Source organism: Alligator mississippiensis, chromosome 3 (genome assembly GCF_030867095.1).
Source record: "Alligator mississippiensis isolate rAllMis1 chromosome 3, rAllMis1, whole genome shotgun sequence".
Classification (NCBI taxonomy): Eukaryota; Metazoa; Chordata; order Crocodylia; family Alligatoridae; genus Alligator; species Alligator mississippiensis.
Window position 1 is genome coordinate 188,623,575 of NC_081826.1, and position 24,720 is coordinate 188,648,294.

Here is a 24,720-nt window from a genome sequence, read left to right on the forward strand (position 1 = left end):
CCTGTCAGCCCAGCAGTGCAATGACAGACCTGGGTACCTGGGACACAGCAGCAGTGGTTACCTTCTGGTTGCTACCACACTGCCAGCCAGCACAATCTGTTTATTTTTTCACCTCCTCTCCTCCAAGTCAGCGCCCAGGACAGTTGCCCAAGCTGCCCCACCCTAGTTACACCACTGTCAGCCAGCCAATACATGAATTGTTTTCAACATAAACCATATACAGAGTAAATATCAAATCCAGTGAACTGATATGAGCCACAATAACGAAAGTAAACAAGTTGAAGTAGAGTTGCATAGCACAGAAGAAGCTTTACCAGCAAATGCTAGTTAAATGTATGTTAGCTATAGTTAACACACATGCCAAACACCAAGCTTTTAACGGGACAACAGGATTCTTAAAATGTTCCTGCAAAGCATATGAGCACAGAAAATTAATGATAGGGGCCTGATCCTGCTTTTATTAAAGTCTATTGAAAAAGTCTTAAAGGCCAAGGTAGCTGGAATTGCAATATACTGAACCTGAATTTGTATCAGATTTATATGTGAATTAAATTCTTTACCTATGTAGGCAAAAGTTTACCAACAGCAGGAGCTAAAGTCAGATTTTTAACACTTTGTTAGGAACCTAACATACAGATTCAACCATGAATTAGCACAGCTTGGATTTCAAAATTACAAACCCTGAAAAAGAGCTTTAATGTAGTCAAAGTGTCTCAGTTCTTCTGACCTGCAGAAATTCAGTAGAGCAGAGAATGATCTCAGCTTCAAATATAGCAACTGTTATTTGCTTATTAATTTTGTGTTCCAGCTTTGTGATACTCTTAGAGCAAGAATGTTAATCAAACTGTGAACTTGATTTTAAAGTCTTGTCTTCACTTAAAAGCTTCAGCACTTTAAATATGCCAGCATAGATAAAATGGTAAAATCCTACTAAATACAGATGCAGTTTAAATTTCTCATACAAATATAGTTTACTCCAGTTTGGCTAAGCAAAACAGCTATGCTCGTAGAATTACATCTGCACAAAGGGCCTTTGCTAACACAACTGAACTGTTACAAAAAACATGCCCTTTATAACATTGGTAAATCAGTAAAATTTTACACATGTAGATAAAGGCCAAATGTAAAATTTTGTTAACAGAAAAAGACCCTTAACAAATAGGAAACTAGAGGAACAAGTAAAATAGTCATTCTAGCCACTGCTGATTGTAAACTGAAAAGAGCTACTAAAATATACAAAGAAACCAAATTAAATTAAAATTAAAAATGAGTAAATGACCAACAGATTTTTCTCTAAATCATTATTCTATCCACCACTAACATCATCCTCGCAGTGTCTGCAATATGGCAATGATCAGACTGCCCATACATACCTAGAAAAATAATAATGAAGTGTGTAAAACTCAAACATTTGTATCCTACTAATTTTCATAATGACAAGGAATGAGAAAGCTTCTTGCCAAGCTAGGAGGAAGTATCAGGCTTTATTTCTCACTCACTCAGGCAGGCAGTATCAAGCTAATAATCATCCTGTTTTGACTATCTGTGAAGTCTCCACTTTCATCACCCCATGACCTATTAGTCAGCCCATCCTTTGGGTCTACAAATAAGAGTTCCAGATATAAACATATACATTTGCTCCACAACCTCAGATTACTTTTAGTCACTGTATAATGGAATGTCCAGGCTTAAACTTGCATTTAAACCTTTCCTAGCAATTGTTGTTGCAAAGGAGGACTTTAAGGACATTAGAAGTAAACCAATACAGTGAAGTTTGCCGGAGGCTACAGAGAGCCAGTCTATCCAACTGCTCTAGTGAGTGAGACTCCCCAGCCCAACCTCTGGCTTTTTTACTTTTCATTCCATCCAGGAAGAGCACACACCAACTGCTGAAACTTCCTTAGCCTGACGAAGGGTTTTTGAACCTGAAAGGTTGCTTAATAACTATTCTCCAACTATTTGGGTTGGTCTAATAAAAGAAATCAAATTCACCCAAGGAACCTTGTCTGCCTATGTCCTTAGACCAACACGGCTACAACCTACACCCCTCCATTCATCTCTATTCATTCATGCCATACCTTGACTCTGAAACCTAGTGAAGACAACGTTAAAATTAAAATACAATACTGTACTTGTGAAAACTCCAGCAAGATCAAAGATAATGGATGAATGCTACCAATTTCTATATAAACAAAAAAGTAAACATGACTCTTCACATGCTTTGCTGGAATGCACAGTGCTTTAAATAAATACACAATCAGTAATGTTTGAGTACAAAAGATCCTTGTTGTATACAGAAATAGTAATGTCAGTGTACATTTTGACAAGTACACTGATCACCAGATTAAACAGGTGATGAAGAAATCTGTCTATACAACACTGCTGGGGGCCTGCCAAATAAAGGGGGAGGGGACAATAACGTTCGACATGCCCCAGCAAGAATAGGAGTTTGTCATGGTAAGCGAAATAATTGCCTTCACCTATGGAACACAAATGTACCGTATTGCATTTTTGATAGCATGCCATGTACTTAATCAAAAAGAGCAAGAGAAGAATCTAAGGTTTCTTCTTTTAGAGCATAACAAAGAAAAGACCTCTAGACTCAGGCATAGTTACCCAAGTCTCAAATGTCCAAATTACTGAGAGCCAGCTGTGACTTCTGGTGCCCTTTGTTATAGAAAAGGATCACTTGTTATGCACACACCTTTACCACACACTCAAAGCTGTTAAGCTATTAAATATCACCTCCTGTCTCCTGGTGCACCCATTCTGTTTTGCTAATCACAATACTCTCTCCTACCCCAGTAATGTTTTGTATTTTGAAAGCATTCAAATTTTAATTTACTTGAAATCTCATTTTGAAATGATTGTGATCAACTTCCCGATACCTTGTACATAATGCACAGACACCAGCATCTACATGCCCTTATAACAAGGGTGCTCAACCTCCAGCTCGTGGACCAGATGTGGCCATAGTACCTGGCCCACAGGGCTTACCTGCTGGTTGGGAAATTTGGCAGTGTGGGAGCGGTGGCAATTAATACCACCACCCTCCCCAACTGCCCAAGTCCCAAAACCCAAGCTCTGTATGGTTGCATTGAAGCTGGCCCACACCCCCACCCCCTGATGGTTGGCTCAGGACCAGGCCATGTCCCTTCCCCTTGGAGCTGCATTGGGGCCAGGCCACACTTCCTCCCCACAAGGCTGAATCAAGGCCAGGCCACCCCCACGCCCTCCACCGTAGCTGGACTGGGATTGGGCCACATCCCTTCTCACACCCCTGCAGGGCTGGGTTGGGACTGGGCTGCTCCCCCTACCTCTCTGCACAGCTTGGTGGGGCCCCACAGCAACTGCCCTGGGTGCCAGATTGGGACCACTGGCCAGATCTGGCCAATTGACAGACTGTGCACTGCCTATCCAGCCCACTGTTTAAAAAAGGTTGAGCACCACTGCCTTGTAATGTTGACTGAATGCGTTGAAGTTAAATCTGGAGTTGATGAAATTACACTGAACCTATACATCCTGAACTCCAGTATAAGGTTACCCTTCACAACATCTCCTCTCAACCTACTTTCAAGCTCCAGCACTTCCTCTCTGGAGTCTGGTGTGCTTCCCTTCACCCTCCTGAGAGCTGAACGCTATTCCGAGTTTCAACCCAGGCCAGCGAAGTGTGCTGAGTTTAATCAATTAAAAGCCTTGACATCAAAACTTCTCCCAAGACACTGTCAGCTGAAGCCCTCTTTTGGTGATAAACAGGGCTCTGCTTGGCTCCAGGATCTGAGGAACCACTATATAATTTTTATTTTTTTTTAAACTGGCTGCACTGCTCTACACACCACCAGCTAATATAGAGAATAGCCAGGCTCTGAATGGGCTACAGGTTTCATATCAATATCATAGGGCCATCAGAGTTTCAATTTTTTCGTGTTCTAGTTACTTTATTAGATCGACAGCACCTATGTCTAATATGTCTATGCTCTATATATTTTTTTACTGAAGTTCAACACCCTACAAAGCAGGAAACACCAGAGAAGCAGGAAGAGAATAGAAAGCAGAAGACAATTAAAACTGCTCTTTTTGAAGAGCGTGATTTACCGATATGTTACACTATTTAGTAACAGTTTCATCACACACTTCTTTCCATCTTCCTCCTGCTAGTCATTCAACATCACTGCTCCATTTTTGTAGGCTTTTCATGTTTTTAAAAAACACTGATCAATATTTTTAAATCATATTTATTTGAATATAATTTAAGGGAAAATATATATGCTTACTATAAACATTTTTAAAAGGTTGAAGATAGTATTAACAAAAATAGGAGTTAGTTAAGAGTAAAAAACAATATATTACAACAATTTTTAACTAAAAATGTGGGTTTTTTTTTTTAAAGGCTATTTTACAACAACAAAACATTTGCACAAGAAAACAACAGTCAGCCAGTTCTTTTTGTCAGTGAGAATGAAATAAGAGCTGAAGATACAGATTTTCATGAGCAGTAAGACAGAAAGGCAGCTGATTTAATGACAACATAACTCCATAGGAAGTTTTACTAACATCTATGAAGTTTCTTTTATCTATACAGATTATAAGTATATTTTATTTCTGGACTTTCAGGAAATTTTTGAAAAAGGAAAAAAAAAATCACTACTTAAGGAAAAATGACAGTAGCCCAACATTTGAGTTGTTATGGTCTGTTCTGTAAATAAAGACTCTTTTTTATGCAACTTTCAAAAGATTCTGAATGTTTGAATATCATTTTTAAAATAAAATATGGCATGGGACTTATTTTCAGGCAGGCAGACAATTTTGCACACAAAAATGTTATCTGCATGTATAATTAAGCATGCCCGGAACAAATCAACTTTCTGCATGTTCATGTTTGATTTGTGCTGATAATTGCAATAAATGAACATGTAAATTTATAATGTAAATGTAAATTAAGTATATGCAATTTTTGCTTCTAACCTTGGAGAGAAAATAAAATAAAATGAAAATTAAATTAAAAAATCAAATCAGACTTTACATATTTATTATAAATCCAAAATAATCATTATATTTACTCTTATTACATCTTTAAAAAACATTTTAAATACATATAAAGACTGGCATTTGTTATATGATGAATTTCTAAACCAAATCTCTTGTTTGGCTGACAGCTATCAGAAGTCTAATGTGCCAGTAATACAGTTAAGCATGACCCCATCTAAAAAAGGTAAAATAATTCTATAAAATTTAATACTACTGTAGTGCAGAAAGACCCAAATGATTACGAATTTAATTAGTAATCCTGATTCCTGGGGCATTTTAATAGTTAACAAATGACTAAAATAGAAACAAATCCCAAGTTGTGTAAAAAAACATATTTAGACTATATACATTTTTTTCAATTGGATTGTACAAATTAGAGCAATCAACATTTATTATTTTCAGGTTTGCGTTTGTGCATGCTCACCTCTTTCAAAATTATTATTCCTGCAGTTCACAAGTAACCTCATTTTTTAGCAGGATTAGTTCCTTAGAAATTACTCCTTTACATTCTTGGCTAATGTTAAAAGTAAGGCATTTTAAAGAGCTAATTTTAGAAAATTGGGAAGAAAAAAAAGAAGGCTGAACTCACCCATTTTTATTTATCCTTTTTAACCTAACTTAGAGGGATTTCTCTTTTCATAGTAGTAAACAGTGTTTGCTGCAAGCAGACATTTCTGACAGTTTTCCAACAGCAGATACACTAACTAGGTGTGGAACTCAATAGTCTTAATGGTAGTGCTCTCCTACAACCTTATTTGCGCTGCTGAAGTTTGGGTCAGAACAGAGTGGGGGGAGGTTGGGGATTTTTTTGTTTGTTTGTTTTATACCTGACTTATAAACCCCTGACAAGTCAGAGATCGTTTAATTGGCAGTGAACCTGTTGCAATGTTGGTAACATGCTGCACAAGGTCTGATTTCTACCCTGACATCATGTAACACAGTAACAAGCTGTACATGTTTTTTATATTTATTAGACGTTAATATGGCTACTGCTATGGCAATCTCCTGTATGGTTTATTCATACATAGGAAACAAATCTAAATAACATATCCAAAACATTATGGTGACTAAGTACCACAGTATTTTTCATGTAATCAATTTAACTGAAATTTGCAGAGCACAAACTGGTAGATAACCAATTTTCTTGTGTTTTCAAATTCTAAACTGCATTAGACGACACATAATACATTTTCCTGATATTCTTTTTTCTATTAAAGTAATTTTTGTATTTGCCATGGGGATTTTACCATGACCATAAATGGGTGGATGTCAACAAGAAGCTATTTCAATACGGTAACACTACAAGAAAAAAAACTAGACTTTCAAGTTGCATCACTGCTTCCAATAGCAGCATATTTTTCCCCAAATTCAGGCACCTTTTGCGATGTGAAGATATCAAGTATTATTCCTATACCTTAAAAAATATAGTACAACAGCTGACAAGTAAAGCAATCAAAATAAAACTGAAAGCATTTCTGTAAAATTAACATCAAAGCCTGTTTTCCTCCTCAGTAATGTGACTGCATTAAGTGCCTGTACTCTAATCTTAAAAATATCATCATAACTCTTAATAAATCTCCCTCGCCTCCCACAAGCCACTGGTAGATTCCAACAGGCTTGTTTTTAGGATTGTGTAAGCTACTAATGCACATGTTCTTTGCTGCAAAAAGTTGAAGTAACCAAGATAAAATGTTCAGCAACCTAATACAACAAGGCAAATCCTTCACCATGTTCAAACAAATTAGACATAGGGAAAATTATGGGGATTTGTAGAAAATGGGGAGGAGTGGGAGGAGAAGAAGGGTGATGTCTCCTCAAAGCCATTCTATAGCATTACTGCAGACTCTATACTGTAGAAAACACCAGTTTTCTGGCATAGACATAGACAGCCATGTTAATCTGAACTCAAGTAGAAAGCAGGGTATAGTTGCACCTTAGACTAACCGAAGTAGATTTTCTCTCTCTATAAATAAGTAAAATATCACATTGTTTCACAGGCTAACTGCCTTCTATGATGAGTTAACTGGCTCTGTGGGTGCAGGGAGAGCAGTGGAACACCTTGACTTTAGCAAGGCTTTTGATACAGCATTCTCACAAGCAAGCTAAGGAAGTATAGGTTGGAAGAATTGTCTGTAAGGTAGATAGAAAACTGACTAGATCACTGGGCTCAGGGGGTAGCAGTCAATGGTTCTATGTCTAGCTGGGAGCCACTATCAAGTGGAGTACCCCAGGGGTCAGTCCAGAGGCTAATTTTGTTCAATGACTTGAAAGATAGGATGGACTGCACCCTCAACAAGTTTGCAAATGGCACCAACCCCAGGGAGAGTAGTAGATATGCTGGATGGTAGGGCTAGGATTCAGAGAGACCTAGACAAATTGGAGTATTGGACCAAAACAAATCTCATGAGGTTCAACGAGGACAAGTGCAAAGTCCTGCACTTAGGACAAAAGAATCCCATGTGCCGGTAGAGGCTGGGGACCAACTGGCTAAACAGCAGTTCTGCAGAAAAGGACCTGGGCATTACAGTGGACAAGAAAATGAATATGAGCCAACTGTGTCCTTGTTGTGAAGACGGTTAATAGCATACTGGGCTGCATTAGTAGGAGTGTTGCCAGCAGCTTGAGGGAAGTGATTATACCCCTCTATTCAGCACTCGCAAGGCCACATCTGGAGTACTGTTTTGGGACCCCCACTACAGAAAGAATGTGGACAAATTGGAGAGAGCCCATGGAAGGCAATGAAAATAGGGGGTTGGGGAACATAACTTCTGAGGAAATGCTGAGTGAGTTGGACTCACCACAGAGGTTGTAGAGTCTCTAAATCTCAGAAGGCAAACAAAACCAAAAAAAAAAATCTGCACGTGACAGTACAAAGACTCCCTGATGATAAGATGCATACAGAAAAAAGGAACTAACCCTTCAAATGATTTCTCAGAATTGTGCCCATTATACATAAGAATCCCACGAGCAATGAGGGCAGGATCCTTATAGTACTGAATTTTACAGAACAGTAGTTGCTGTTCTGTTGTATAAACTGAAATGTCTTTATCTAGTTGTATTTGTGGAATATACTGTATGTGTTCTACTAAAGAAATACTTGACAGGGATTGTTAATCTTAAAATGATAAAAATTTAAGAGGTATGGAATTATGGTAAAGAAAGTGGAACCTAGATGCCAGCTAGACTCTAGTGAAGCACCCTTTCAACCGTGACCCTTGATGTAAAGATTTGGTCTGCGATTTTCCTAGTATTTTTAAATGAGCACTAACTTTCTCGCATTGCATTGACATGTAAAGGAGAGAAATTACTATTTCTATAAATACTAGGACCCAGTAAAGGAAGTCTCCCCACTTCCAGGTTTCATATTTACAAAAAGAGGTGATAGACCAGAGCTGCGTGGGGGCATTATGGATTTTCTACAGTTGACAGATAATTCATATTAAGGTAGCATGCACATTTCAAGATCAATAATTCCATGCATGAACATGAGTTATTCTAGAATAAGTACTTGTTCCATTTTAGTTTAATCTTCTTTCACAGCTAAACTGAAACAAGGCATATTACGGAATAAATGTGTCCACAGAAAGGAGTGTTGCTGTTGTAACTTTGTTGGTACAGGAAGTATGCAAGAAGCAAGGGCTTCTTTGGTAATATTCAGTTGGTCCAACAAAAGAGAGCTGGAAAAGACATTAGACAAGTTATAGGAGTTGTCTAGCCTGACCTAGGCTACTTCTACTTCTTTCCCAGACCTGAAAAAGTACCCAGAAGCTTGCCTAACACCTCTCCCAACTATTCAATCCATCCAATTACCAAAAATCATTAGTTCCACAAAAACAATGAGTTATTTAGGAATAGCTATTCTAGAATCCTACCCTGGGATGAGATGACACAAAGGAAATGTTAAGAAGAAACATTAAGAAACTGGGGGGAAAGAGAACAATGGGAATGGGAGTTTAAAAGGTAAAGGCAGCCCCAGTTTAACAGCGCAACTGCTACCATCATTCCATAATCATTATCCTCTCCAATACAAGCTGCTTTTTTCTCCTTTCATAAAGTACAATGTACATTATAGTGAGTATAATAATTATGATTTTCAAAAACTTGTCCAGGAATGGAGAAGTGGGGTGTGGCTTCCCATCCATGTTCATGCAGCGAGCTCTGAGCTCATCAGCTAATTGGAGCGGGGTCTGGCTGGAGCCCCTGCTTTTGAATGGTTCCAGAGCCCAGGAAATGAACACGGCTGCTGTTCCCCTTTACCTACCCTGCTGAATTCTGCATCAGGGAAAAGCAAAGAATGAACAACAGCAGCAACAGTCACCCTCTGGGCTCCAAACCAGCACCGAGAGCTCATGTGTGGCACAACCTAAGTGGGGTGTGACCATGCTGCCACCCCCTCTCTAGATCCGCCCCGACACTATCTTCCCATACTTCTCTACAACTTATTGAAGCAGGACAGGTCAACTGCCAGATTCCAAAACTTAACATGGAGAAATGCTAGGAGATCTTTGTGTTAATGAACAAGGCTCCAGAAAGAGAGTGCTTATTACAAAAAAACATTTTTATCCATGCTGATGAATGAGAAACATATAGCATGCTCTACTGATTATGGTAGCAGAGAAAACAGATTTTCTAAATTAAATATACTAAGAAAGAAAAAGAAAGAGCATCCTTTTTGCACCTCATTCCAATTATTAACTATTCAGAAGATCTGTCCTTTAAGCTGCATTCTCAAAGAAGTGCTCTCTGCTTTTTGATGATCAAGACAACTAAACTTAAAGAACCATTTATACAATATACTTCCCTGTGAAATTTGAAAAAAAGTCACAAAGCAAGCAAACAAAAGAAAACAAAACAAAAATACTGCCCTTTCTGATGAAAGTTGGATGAGCATTGCTGAAGAAAAGTCTTTAGAAATACCATGCTAAATTATCATTTGTATTGAGCATATGGAGTCACCAAATTAAATACTAAAAGAACAAGCTAAGATCTTCTCTTAATGCATTAATCATAAATTTCTGCAAACTTGGACTAAGTCAGTCTTATTTAGTCAGATCTGTGTTTCAGAGTTACTACAGAATTGGTATCACTGGCAGACTTTAAGGTGACAAATCTAAATGTGGAATTATTAGCAGAATGGAGGCAGCAAAAAAGCATATACCCTTTTTCCCCAATCTTCGTTCCACTGATTCTTTAATTCTATGAGAATCAACAGGAGACCGAAGAATGGGTCTTGAAAAAATCCCCAGACATTTCTTGGCCAGAAAACTAAACCTACCAGACAAGAGGCAGAGAATCTAGTGAGGGGACCACTGTTGGATTCCAGTGCCAAAGTCTTGAAAAGGAAAATTTGTGTCCTTATCCTTCAATCCCTATGCCACCACCCCATTCAATTGCTATGATTTTTGCCATGGTATATATATAAAAACATAGGGTTTTTCTTAACAAACATCCTAAGAGCCCAAGTCTGACAAATAATGACCTTACAATCATGCCTAATTCTTCATCAAGGTTCTGAAAGGGAGGAGCTCTTTCCCCAATTCCTGAAGCTGCTACAGACTCAGGAAGGCAGTCCACAGATCTGACCTGACTCCTGACTCAGTCAACACTTATTATAGCTAAAGAATTCCCAGTCTTAGCATCCTCCTCATTGTGGCTGTCCCACAAGCAGCAGCAAAGTAAAATGAATTCAATGCCTTTTCATTTCAGCACTGACCATAGGTTTCATAGATTTCACAGATTAGGACTGGAAGGGACCTCGCAAGATCACTGGGTCCAGCCCCCTGTCCAAAGGGCAGGCAGTCAGCAGGGGTCAAAAACTGGCTTCCAAAATAGCACCAACAAAAATGGAAAAATTCAATATCACTCCGCTGCTACTTGTGTGCTGGACCTCTCTGCCTGCAGATTTTAGGAAGGCTGTTTTATCACATGGAATTTTCCTTCTATTTAAATGTAACCTGAAACTCTTCAGCAAGTGAAGTCTTCAGCCCCATCATGAAAAATATACTCACCTTTTGGAAGTGGTCCCTTTTTCCTGAAGACTCAGGGCCTAATTAATTAATTTCTAAATAATATTTTTTTAAATTAATGTTCACTATACTAATATGAATTACAGTACTTTCCCCCCTCCTTTCTATCTGCAGACATATATGTCCAGTGTCTCTGCTGCTACTGAGAACTTTGCTGAGCAAAGGTAAAAATTAAGTAAACTAGCTGGTTTCAGGGTTCCTACCTACCAGATTGCCAAGTGTTCCACATCTCAGCAAAACTCCTTTCCTGTTTCCTCATCTCAGATGTTTGTATAAGAATTTGTATTTCCCTGCTGTTGGCTTTCTGGTTCCATGTGACACCTGATAAAAAGGTAAACTAGGCTCCTTCTCAGACAAGACTTAGTAACTTGATGGAGACAGCTGCACCTGCAGCAAAGGGCAATCAGGTGCCCTCTGCTCTCAGTCAGCTTCACTAACCACCTCTATCACCAGTCCTCTGGTACAACATGCATCACCCTGAGGGCTCTACCACACCTACTCACCAACTTCCTCCTAGCAATCACACAGCTTCTCAGTGCTTCCACCCACTCACCATCACACAGACATTTTGGCAGCTTCTAGTAACCACCATCAACCAAGCAACCACAGACATCACCTGCCAGATGCCCAGCTGTCAAAATACACATTTCTCAATTCCCTGCCCCCATCAGTGCTTGAAGTAATACACTTTGGCCATAAGCTTAAGCTAAGGGCTTTACAAAAAACTATCTATAAGCATTCACAAGACTTTGCAGTTACCCATTCAGAATAGCCTGGGCCGAAACAAAACTGATCAAGACCCATGACACTTTCAAAAAGCTAGGAGCAGTAGCTGAGGCAGAGAAGCTCCACAATCTGTACACAAAAGAAAGCTCTGGAGTAGCAGAGTAGAGAGCATCTTCCACCTGCAACCACAAGAGGGAAGAGAATAAGAATGCACCTCTGGCCTTCCAGCAGACAGAGTTGGTGGGGAAAGTCAAACTTATCACACATCTTCAAGTCACAAGTTGGGTGTGACTAGATTCAGAGACAACATCTAGTTTCCATTAAGCAAGAGGTCATCATCTCTGCCTTTCCTTCCATCTGTCCTCTGGTACCTGTGATGTGACAGAGTTAAAGGAATGACAGATTGGGACCCATGGATGAAGAGCGCCTGTCAGAGTGCAGCATTCAAAGCCCAGTGCTGAACAAATGGCTACCGAAAGAATATCTGTTATAGCGCACCTTTCGCACATACTACCCCCTCCCCACAAAATAAGACATGCAATTTGTTTCTGAAAGGGCAAATGAAGGGAAAAAAAAAAATCTTTCCTTGAAAATACCAGGAGGTAGGGTGTATTCACAGGGAACACACAGGCAGCTGCAGTAGGGGGAGCAAAAACCTGTGGCTGTGCTCTTAAACTCCTAGCTGCAGGACAGTGGTAGGTACTGCTGGCTAAGCTGAACTGCTCTGCCCAGCCCCTCTCTTCTTCTTCAGCTGAGCTGAGCGAGCAGTCAGCAATGTCTGCTAAGTCAGCTGAGGTCCTGATCCTGGCCACCAACCCCTGTGGAGTCAGCTGAGGGTCCACATGCCTCAAGATGAAGGACTGTGCAGTTTGGTTAGGGCACGGGTAGGCAAAATGCAGCCAAATCCAGCCCACAGGGACCCTAAAAATTTAGAAAATTAATATTTATCTGCCCCTAGCTGCCTGTCAAAGATGACAGGAGCCAGGAGCAGTAGGACCCTTGGGAAGCCACAGCAGGACCCTGAAGCAGCAAGGCCCAGTAAGGCCCAGCCTAGAAGAGGCTTCTGGCCTGGGAACATGGGGCTGTTTGCGCCTGCCTACACCAGAGCAGGAAATTCAGATATGAAGGGGGGAGGGGGGGTAAGGGAGGCAGGGGAGGACCGTGAGCAATCACCCCAGTCATCGGACCGGGCTTGCTCCTGAGTCCCACGATCTGGCCATGCAGCCGCGAGCCAAGTGGTGCAGGAGCAGCCAGAGGGTGGCAGGAATGTGGGAAAGCAGCGGAGGGGAGCGGAAGCGAGCTAGCATGCAGAAGTGCGCGGCCCACGCCAGTGTCCCAGGGCCAGTGCTGGCAGAGCCCAGAGCAGGGTAGCAGGAGCACGGGCTGGCAGGGATCTATGGAGCCAGGCTGGGCTGGGCTGTGCCAGCACGGAGAGGGGGGAGCTGGCCCGGCTTAGAGCCCCTGCCAGCCAGGACCCCATGCTCCTGCTGCGGGCCCTATCGGTGCTGGCCCCAGTGCACTGGTGCAGGCCCCACACTTGCACCTGGCTGTTGCTGCACTCTTGCATGCCCACTCGCTCCATCCCTCCCGCCCTATCCCCATGGTATAGACAGGGACCAGCGTGCGCAACCCTGATCCGGCGCACCTTGCACTTACCCACCTGGGCTGAGCAGTAGCAGTGCAAGACAAACCACTGCTCAGCATGGTAGAAAAGTGCCTCCCCCCCCACTGCCGGTGCTTCCTAGTGCAGTCGCTTGGAGCCCATGCAGGGCTGCCCTGCATCGCCACTGCCTCTGGGCTGCCAGTGGCAGCACAGAGGAGAAACAGGGCAGCCCCACACAGGCTCTGAGTGGCTGCACTGGGAGGCACTGGCAGCAGAAATGGGAGGGACTGCTTTGCCCCCTCCCCTGCCTTGCCGAGCAGCAGTTTGTCCTGAACCACCACTGCCCAGCCTGGGCCCCAGAGCCAGCTCCAGGCTCCCCCATCAGGAATGAGCAGCAGCAGTAGCACTGGGTAGAAACCTCTGCTCAGCGCAGGGGAAAGCGTCCCTTTCCCCTTGCTGCCGCCTGGCAGATTTTGCTGAGGCCGCACACTGGAGCCGGCACCACACTGGGCTGCCCTACAGCTCCTTCACTGCCACCTGTGAGCTGTCTTGAGGCTGCTCAACACTGTCATTGCTGCAGCACAAGGCAGCCCAGAGGTAACAGTGAAGGAGCAGCAGGGCAGCCCAGTGCAGCGCAGGCTCTGGCTGGTCACACCAAAGGCTGTCCAGCAGCAGCAAGGGCGAGGGGCCGCTTTCTCCCACGCTGAGGAGCAGTTTCTGCCTGGCACTGCTGCTGCTCAGCCCTGACGGGAGAGCCCGGAGCCAGCACAGGGCATGCAGGGTCATGGCTGCTTGCCCTAGCAAGGAGCTGCTTGGGCTGGGGGGACAGCAATTGGAGGCAGAGGCATCATATGTGTCTGCGCACAAACATGCACATGGCCGGCACAAAGCCAGGCAGGGAGGTGGGAGAAGCACCAGCAGCTGCATGGAGATAAATGTATTGGGGTACAGGGGTTGGAGGGCCAGGGCTTGAGGAGGGGGACAGGTGCCTGCAGCAGGGCAGGGGAGGCAGGGAAGGTGCCTGCTCCTCCAGTGGGGGAAGAAGAGGGTAGGGCCCTTTGGGAGCAGCAAAGAGCTGAGTGGCTAGGCCTGTGGCACCAGGGCCTGTGCCTATGCTCCCAGGGGCAGGGTGGCCAAGAGACACTGCAAAGCTGGAGGGGCAGGGGGCTGCAGGGCAGGAGTGAGGGGCACCAGTAGTGCTGCGGGGGACTGTGGCTTGGGAGTGAGGGGCACCAGGCAGGGTGGGTACTGCGGGCCGAGAACGCAGGGCACAGGCAGCGCCAGGGGGCTGTGGGTTGGGAGTGAGGGGTATCAGCAAGGATCAGGGAGTGAGGCATCAGCATGGTCTGGAGGGGTGAGGTACTGTGGGTCAGGAGTGAGGGGCAGCAGCAGGGCTGGGGAGGCTGTGGCTTGGGAGTCAGGGGCAGGACACAGCCGTATCACGGCCCCCTTCCCAATCATATTACCCCCCACAGCTCAACAGATATCCTCTTTTTTGAAACTGGAAATATGGTCACCCTAAGTTCGACTCCGGCACGATTGGGTCCTCAGCTGACCTGGCAGGCACCACTGACTGCCAACCCAGCTTAGCTCAAGAAAAGAAGGACCAGGGAGTTCTGCTCAGCCAGCAGTTCCTGCTGTGTTAGGGAAGTGCCCAAACACTGCCCGGCCCTCTACTTGAGCAGAGGGGCCAAAGAAAGGTGTTTACTCAAACATGACACACATGGTGTATATTTTAGATCTATGCTAATAAAGGTTGCTCTAGCCAATCATTGATGTCCTATTTCTACTAAGTCACTTTATCAGCTTGTCCAATAAACTTCCCCTTTTTCAAGCAACTAGGAGCAGCAGGGAAGCTAGCCTTGTCATTGTAGCATTAACTGGTGTACCACACATGCAGAGTAACCACCCCACCTCCTCACACATACTCCTTTGTCTCTATATGTGAGTAGTAGATACCTCATACTTTTTAAAGTGCTGGCAAACACCTTTCTCACCACACACTTAGGAGGTAAAACATTTTCCATTCACCAGTAGTGAATGGATTTTTCATGCCCTACTAAAAGTAATATTGCTTTTTAATTATATAGAAAAAAAGTTAAAATATTTTTAGGCATTCAGAGTGAAGCACACAAAAGTTAGCAAAGGACAGATTTAAGGTGGTATGCACAATTTAATTTGGCCCTTCTGTATTATGATGCAGTCTTTAATTAATTACATGCTCGGATGTTTTTCCCATGCAAGTCCCCCGTTTCATTTAACATACTGTGATCAATGAACAAAGCAGCTACTTAATATTTCTTCATAACCTCATCATTCAAAGTGTAACTTCACATTTTGCTTGAATCCTTCTAAATAAGGATTATCTTAATATTTTAAGATTTTCTTTTTAAGACATTCATCACACTGTAGTATCTAAATTCCTAACAAACACTAACAAATATATATTTAAAATACTATAACACAAACAATTCGAATCACATTTTATGGCTAGGAACTAGGAAGCTAAGGTAATTGTGCGGGCCGGGCCCCAATCCTGCCTTCGTCGCCATGCGCGGCGGTGATTCCGATCCCATTCTGGCCGCCATGGGCAAGCCGGGAGCGAACCGGGGTCGTACCGGACCCGTCTTCGGTGCACGCAGGCTGTGGCCGGCAGCCCGGGCACGCGGGGCTGGAGAGAACCGCGGGGAGGTTTAGCGCACATGAGTTAGAATTAGTTATGGAGGCGTAATGGTTGATTGAAAAGATTATTTACTTATACCCAAAGATGGTATTGGTGTAGGCTGGACAGGTTTCCAGGCACAGCTCCCGCTTGAACCCTCGTTGGAGGACTCTGACAAATCAATTGCTCCCACGGAGTTTGCTAGGCTCCACGGGTCCGGTTAAGTTGGGTTTGAAAAGTCTCCCCGGAGTTACTTAAGCTCTGCGGGTCCGAAGTTACAGGAAAGGGATACGTCTAGGATTGCGCTCGGCGATGGGGAGAGGCAAGAAGCGAAAGATCCGTAGGCTCGGTTCTATTGCCTCTATTGCCTGCTTAGGGGAGGCGCGTCGGGTCCGCGAGGGTCCACAACGCTTGGAGATCTTCACACAGAATCTCTCTCGTCCTCCCTCCTCCGGCTTGGGCGGAAACTACCCAAGCCTTTTGTATGGCTAGCAAGCCAATCGCTAGCCGCCACGTGTGCCTAAATTAGGAATCGGCCAATAACATGGCGCGGATCCTAATACAAATGGCGGGAACTTCTTTACAACATGTATCACTACGGTGCAAGAAAGAGATGCACACTGCAAAGAAGCTGTAATCCGGCGGGAAATCCCCCGCTGCACCAGAGTTCTCTCTAGCAGCAGAGAACTCTACTGTGCAAAGAAAGCGACAAATTGGTGGGAAATCATTTAGCGGTGCCGAAGCGCGCACACAAACAAAAAATCACAACTTTGGGTTGTGACAGTACTGAGAGATTAAGACGAAATATGCATTAACTTAGGGTAGCTCAGTAATTGGAAGCTGAACCTGATGTCTGCTTTTTCAGAGGTGCTAAATCTTCCACTAACTTCAGCTAAAGTCACAAATCCTAGGATTCTCCAGTAGGCAGCCCCTGTTGTCTCAGTTAAGGGACCCAGCAGGAAAAACTTGCACAACTGGCACTTGCTTCCAACAAGCTTGGTTTAAGTGGATCATCCATTATCATCTAGTAAGCATACAAAAGAACCAGAAGTACAAATCAAACTTCAGAAGTCCCTAGCCAGTGTTTTTACAGTAATACCATCCTCTCTCTTCCTTCAGTCCCCATCCCCATCCTTGTGTACCAAATGAAGCAGAGATCCTTTGGAAGAAAGCAATTCATGAACATACAGTTAAGGCTGCGTCATAATACAAGACGCAAGAAAGCTTAATTTTGTCATCCGAATGTATAGTACCCTCCCTAAAATATACTTTTAACTTGTAATTAGTGCAAAAATTCCAAAGAATATTTTAAAAGGAAAGAAATGGAGAAGAGAATATCATCGTACGTAGCTCTTCACTCAATGATAGTAGGATTCCTGTCCCTGGGAAAGAAATCTAATGGTTATAGCACAGAATTGAGAACTACAGATCTTATGTGCCTGTTAACAATATTTTGAATTTACATATGGCCAGAGCTTATTCTACCTATTACGTATCTAAATGGTACTCAGGAGTGTGTCATCCCACTCCATCCTGATAGAGCCTTGGAAAAACTATTATTGAAAAAAAAAAAAATAAAGGGGTGGGGGGGGTAGGGTGCTGAGGGATGCTCCTCTACTGCACTTTTTCTGGCTTTGTCTTATGGTTAAATAAAGAGGCATGACAAACGTAAAGAACAGTTTTCCAAGGACTAGGATTCCGTGGAATAGGATTGTATTTAAGTATTTAGCTGTCTAATAAGAGGAACAGGACTTGGCACATAGAGCTAACTCTGAGGGCATCAGAACACTACGCATGTAAAAAGCCAATTTTACAGCAGAGCCAAACACATGAACGCTGCACAGTCTTTCTGAAAGCAGTATAATGTAGGGAATAAAACCTGCATTCAGAGTAGAGATCTAGACTGTATTCTGAAAGAAATTAATTTGTACAATTTTGCCAGTACTCAGCTACCCACCTGTAAGATGGGGAGGGGGGTGGAAGGAGGGGATTCTATACAACTCTGGCCTAGATACAAGGCCTTACACTATAATAAGAGTTGAGAGGTAGGGCAAATCATTTAACACAAAAGCTCACCCTAACACCCTTCCTCTAAGCCAGCGCATTCTGATGGGAGGAAAAGCAACAGCATTAATTTTGCCTGTGCTGAATATGAACCTTCAGCTCCATGTAGCCACTCAGAAGCAATGTAGGAAAACAGACTATTACCTGGAAGCATACATGCACCCAACAAGTTACACTCTGCCCAAATGCAGAGTTTCCTCTGATTTATAACTTGTTTGAGCCTGAAGAGATTTTCATGGGGCAGCAAAATTAACTTCTGAGTTCGCTCAGACAAAATTAAATATGTAACCAAAGCCTCAAGGGCACCAAGTTAAAAACATTTATAAAAAAGCTTACTTATTCTTCGCTGACAAAATGAATTCAGTCCATGGCTAAGACCAAGCATGAAAAAGTTAATTCCAGAAGGTTATTTCTTGTCAAAATTATAAGAAACTAAAAACAGGGATTTATGACCAAAACATCAGCATTCTGAAAACTGGGTATTCCTACTGTAGTGATTACAATCTACAGAATAAGACAAAATGTTAAAAAAAGAAAGGGTTGAAGTTAACACCCCACTTTTCCCTATCTGCCAATTCTCCCTCCCCATATAAAACGTTCAAGTGTCTTTAAGTCTAGTTTGTTTTCATTACATCACTTTATTTCCTATTCAGTTTGTATGATGATTTTTCTTTCAGCCAGTTTTTAATTTAATTTTGGCTTTAAAATAAAATTGCCCTCTCTTTCTTAACCACTGCTCCATGATAAACAATGCATATGATTCAAGTCTATTAGATGTAACAAGAACTTTTGTAGCATCACTTCCACATGAAGGGAATAAAGGCTGAAAATGAATTCAGTCTCAACCTCCAACAGAGTCATTTTATTACTAAGCACCTAATGTGAGAAAGTTATCACTTAAGTCCTTTGAAAGTGAAAGCTACTTATCAGTAGACTCAATATTTCAATTTTGCTAGCAGCTACAGAAAGTTTTACTAAAGCCTTGGGTGAAATCCTGGCCTCACTGAAGATAACAGCAGCACCTTCAGACAATTTTCCCCACTACTAGCAGGGGTTTTTTTGGAAAAAAAAAAAAAGGAAATAAAAAAGTCTTCTTGCTAGAATAGAAACATTCCTTTGTAATGCTTGCAATACAAGGAATGAAGTGTTCTGATAATATATGAGAACCAAAAAGTGAAACTAATTAGAAAGTTATCAAACTTACTTCATTTTCTAGTGTCCAGTGTCACTCTATTCAGTTTTAAAACAAAAAGCATAAATCATTTGAATCTTTAAACCTTCTCATATGTTAGCCTCTTAAACATTTCCTAAATTAGTAATAACAAATTATTTTAAACTGAGATTTTCATTTGACATTTGTTACCCCAAAGTCAAACTTTAAAACACTCAGGCATGTACTTAAAAGGAGTTCCACCTTAGTTCGGTAGGACTACATGTGTGCAAATCTTAAGCACCTGACTCAGTGTTTGTAAGCTCAATAATTACTGAGTATATGATTACACAATGTTCAACGAATAACATAAGCCCTGGATAAAATAAGTCTACAGTAGCATAAATGAATTTAATAATGTCTAAGAAACAATATGCAGCAAAAGTGTATAGAGTATCCTGGACCCATCACTCTGCATGCAACTGCTTATAAGATCCACGTATTATATGATTTTGCAACAACAGCTATGTTCTGGTTATAAAACGTTCTGCATCTTCACTGTTGCTAGTTTCTCAGCTATTTTCAAAATCTAACCAAGCAGTGGAGAGGGATTTTGGTTTTTTCAGCATGCAAAACCAAGATTTTTTTTCTGCCACTCTAATTTTTGCTTTAGATATAAATACAAAACAACAATGAAGTGGTAGTCACATTACTAAAAATTTGCTTTGAGAAACGTTACAGTTACCTCTAAAACAATTCCTTTCAACCGAAGTTCACAATAGGAAATCCTACATCTGTACCCGGGATGGTTTATGACCCCTTAGGTCCCTTTCTAAATTAATGATTTAATCATTCAGAGGAGATTCAAAAGTTTTTATAAGACACCGAGAGAAACATACTTAGGGTATGTTAACTACTCTAAAGCTCTGTTTATACTAAAAAGTAAACCATTTTCAAAACCAAATTTGAATAGAGCTTCCTAGCTCCTGCAGCTCCAACCAAGCTATGGTCCACATCAGATTGAGGAAGTATTTTCAAGTCTCAGTAAAGGACAACTTGAAGTAGGAAATTTCAAAATCAGTTAATTAAAGAAACATGAAATCAGTCCAATTAAGCAGCTGTCACAACTAAAAAAAGTCATTTTTTTAAAACAGTCTAACATTCCTTAACCCTAATGTTTAAGTGAGATGCAAGTTTGCCTAGTTTTTGCATAATTAGCATGCTTGTACTACATTTTTAATTATGTAATGGTTTATGCAAATAGCCATAATTAACACTTCCCATTGTAATTTGCAGATAAGAAGGCAGAACTGTGCTAAGAGTGCATTTAAGTTCAACTCAAAATTTCCCACCTGACCTGGTTAAAAAAAAAAAAAATCACGATTAATAAAAATACAAGGCTATTTTACAAAAATACATGATAAAGTTATATCTATTACATTTAATCTTATCCATATTTTAACAATTACTTAGTAAAATATGATTCAAAGTGCAAAACTTAAAATTTCGCACTGTTGTACCCTTCAATATCAGCTGAATGCTTTCCCCTTAGGGCAACACATGCTTATTCTCACCCAACCATTAGTCACTTATTACCATTCATTTCTTTCTTTCTTTTTATGAAGCTTAAATGTAGGATGCATCTCAAAAAGCAGATACCATTTCTGCTCACCCAGCCCTGTAACTAATGATTATTCAGCCATCAGTAGCTAGCAACTAGCACAGTTACAGCTTCAGAAAACCAAATGGAGACAAGTAAACCATGACTTGCAGAAGTTTAGCTCACAAAAACTGCAAGCAGGGGAAATCCACCTGTGCATCAATATCATTCTCTGGTTCTTCCTGACTCAGTCCATAAAGGGCCTGAGACACAATTTTATACGTGCAATATCATACTCCGTGTCTTAGGAGACAAATAAAATGCAATAAAAAGTCAGTGCCATTTTCTTTATTTTTCCCCACAGCATCCTACACTAATCTAAGCTTTGTAAATTGAAGTTTTGTACAAGTATTAGACGCCTGATCATTTCTTCTCTTGTTACATTTTTTTAAGTATCTTTATAAACTATAAGTTTAAATCCACTTATTGAGTAATGTCAAAGGTGGATGCTTCAGTTTCTGAACTGATAAAAAAAACAGTGAAAAAGCTAACTACAGATGTCCTCTTTATCCATATATAGGAGCAAGTATATTGCATTAAACTATGCATTTGAATGCAGAGAACCAAGAGGCGAAAAAAGTTAGTTTTTAGATTAGTTAAAAAGTTAGCCTAATTTGGAAACTACTAATGGTTTTATAGATTTAAAGTCAATCCTGCTCATGTTTACCTATTTGCATAGTTGATATGAACCTAGCAAGATGATCTGAAAAGCAAGATGAGCACAAATTCCCTTTTCTGTTCATAGTTTTAAGAAGCATAGTGACACAGACTAAAAAGCCGTAATTCTCTAACTAGTGCTGCATAGCCAGACGCCTGTATCCACACAGAAGCACTTGGAAAACAGGGGCCTAGATAGCAATTTATTCAGGTTATATTAGTCCGGGTCTCTCTGTAATTTTGGCAAGTCTTGCAGAAAAATACAAATCACTGAAATCCCTTACTACATCCTTTTGCAAGTTTGCTTGTGTGCTTTTTGACAACAAAAATCACAGAAAAACAGGGTGGGAAAGGAAACCAGGAGGTCATCTAGTCCAAGCTCAATACAAAGAGATCCCTTTCTAAACTATCCCAGACAAATGTTTGACGTATACGCATAAATTTACAATGACCAAAATCCCACAATCTCTAATACCAGCAGATGGCAACCTTTTTAAAGTCAAGATGCCCCTCAAAAAAATGCCAGCTCTTTGTCCTCACTCATTTTCTGGCTACAGAAAAATAACCGAGTCACTCTTCTGTCACAAAGAATTCAGAAAGACCCCAACAGGGCAGAACAGTTTTAACATTATGACTTCTACATTTAAATCTTTAGGTTGAGTCTTGTCAATTGTGTTGGCAGAACTACCAGTGCTAAGCTTGCCTGGCACCCATGGCACCACTGAAAAGACCTCAAAGCATGCTGGGGTGCCACAGCACCCTAGATGAAAATCACTGCTCTGGGTAATTGATCCCAATACTTAACTCCCAGCCTCCTGCACTTCCTCCCAACACATCTTCCTAGTGATCTGCTTTCTGCACATCCTTTCACAGCATCCAATGAAGGGAGCTGCAGCACACGCTTTTGAGTGGACTCTAGTTTGCGACATCGGATGCTGTGAAAGGACGTGCAGAAAGCAGAGCCTAGGGAAGAAGCCCACAGAAGAAGTCCAGCAGGAGAATATCTAACTCCTTTGGTTAGTCTCAAAAGGTGCAAACCTAACCTGCCTTCTTCCTTGCATCCAAGATTAATTTCTTGGGCTGCTATTTAGGCCCCTCGCTCGTAGCCCTGCCAGCTGTATCCACTGTCCCCTCTTGGCAACCACCCTGGGGTCAAGAGCAGTGACAACATCCTGCCCTGCAGTACTGACTGACAACCCCTGGGCTTCCCACCTGGCCTCAGGCAGAGCCGAGCACCCCACCTGGCAAAGCCCAGCCTCCCCCCGCCATCGGGACCTCAATGTCCTGGCTCCTCTCCTCCCTGCACACCTGCTTCCTGCCCCCTCAGCGACCCAGGCCTTAGCAAAGCCCCTTGTTCTCTCCCCCACAGTTGCTGCCACCATCCCAAGCCCTAAGGAAGCAGCATGGCCAGCTCAGCTGAGGTCAGCAGCTCCTGCTAGGTTCTTCAAGACCTCGAGGCATTCCCGCCGCACGTGACCATGGGCCCACCGTCACGCATGGGCTGAACCGTGACCCCATCTCCACTCCAGCCAGGGCAGCGTGGCCCCAGGCACCAGGGGAGCACAGAGTTGCTCCCCACCCCACTCCTGTCGGGGGCCTCGAGCTGCCTCATCCCAGCCCAGCTCCGGCACACGTGCCCCCGCAGGGGGGGTTCCACCGTTACTGTGACCGTTCTCCTCTTCCCCCACACAGTGCCCAACCGCCACCCAACGGCCTTCGAACGCCGGGAACGTTCAGCGCGCGTGGCTCTACGGGTATATACGGGCCAGACAGGGGCACGGAGAAGGAGAGAACGGGGGGAAAAGGGCACCAGTTCCAGCCACCGTCCAACCCCCTCTCAGGCCCTGCCGCCCGCAGCCCTAATCCCGGCTGCACTCTTCTTCTCCGTGCCAGTGCGCTCATCCTACCTGGCCAGGAAAGGGTTAATGGCGCCGGCGCAGCGGAGGGGGCCGGCGGCGGGGGGGAGGATGGGAGGCCGCCGCGCGCCCCCCCCGGGCTGGCTCCCTGCTGCCGCCGCGGCCGCTTCTTTTTTATTCTTCTTTTTTAATTATTATCCTTCCTCCTTTTCTTTTCTTTTCTTTTTTTTCCTCTTGGACTTGTTGTTCCCTGCGCGGATGACAGCTGCTCCTCCCTACGCATGCGCACGCGGAGCAAGCACCCGGCCGGAGCGGAAGCGCGGCGGAGGAAGGGGGGGGCACGTGACGCAGGAGCCCTTTTAACTCGCATCACGTGACCACGGAGAGCGTGAAAGCAGCCGGCTGCGGCTGTCCTTCCGGGTAGGGTGGGTGCGCATGCGCGAGGGAAAAAAGAGCGAGCAGTACAGAAGGGAGGAGATGGGGGGGGTTGGCTCGTGACGTCACAAGGGGCGGGGCTTGGCGCTCGGCAGCTGGGGCTCCTGGTTGACCACGCCAACGCGGGGACTTCTCGCAGCCGTGCTCGCCCGGCTGCTGTCAGGGCGATGTAACCTCCGTATCTGCCACAGCAGTGTCTCTCGGCCCGTGGGGCTCGACCCCAAAGTGAGTCACAAGAATATATGAAAGGGTCACAGACAAACTTCAACAACGGATTCTCCTTTACAAGACAAAAACGTGGGAAACCGCAGCTTTTCCCTTGCAGCCTGCCAGAGCTCCAGCCTGCCAGGGGCTGGTGGGGCCCCACTCTCTCACACACTGGGAGAACTGGGTCGGGACCCGCCATCGATATTTGCAAATGCATCCTGGGACAAGAATGGTTGAGAAGCACTGTGCTATGTGAATGTTCATGCTAAACACCTGAAAACTACTTGCTTCAAATATGCTTAATATTTTCTCTGATCTCTCTCACTCTGAACTGACTTAACCAATATGTGTGCAGAGGGGCTGCCAACTCTGACTGAAGCTATTCTGGGAATTTTTTTTTTTCCAGCATGATACAACGTCATTAATTATACTGTTCAAAACATGCGCACTATCAATCTCCTGGATTGCTTTCATAGTCACCGAGAGATCAATGCCAATTCCAGTAAATTCCTGGCCAGTTCAGGAGGGTTGGCAACTCTAGGGTTAAGCCATCTTCAGCTCAATTGTAGGTGCCTAGAAACACAGAAGTTTCCTCTCTCCAACCTTCCCTACCTTACTGACTGGTTCTCCATCTAAGTGCAGTAGG

At 43.1% G+C, this 24,720-nt stretch overlaps 1 protein-coding gene across 5 annotated transcripts in view; it reads right to left on the minus strand.

Annotated features, from left to right (window-relative positions):
- KDM4C (lysine demethylase 4C) overlaps window positions 1-23,754 on the minus strand; it is a 490,147-nt gene extending 466,393 nt beyond the window's left edge. For 2 of the 5 annotated variants that reach the window (XM_006272325.4, XM_019478152.2), the window contains exon 1: window positions 23,484-23,754. The gene's annotated coding sequence lies outside the window, so the exon portion shown is untranslated. The remainder of the gene's footprint in view (window positions 1-23,483) is intronic. The other 3 variants (XM_059724744.1, XM_014608719.3, XM_059724745.1) reach the window with 3 other exon arrangements.
- Between the last annotated feature and the right edge of the window lie 966 nt (window positions 23,755-24,720).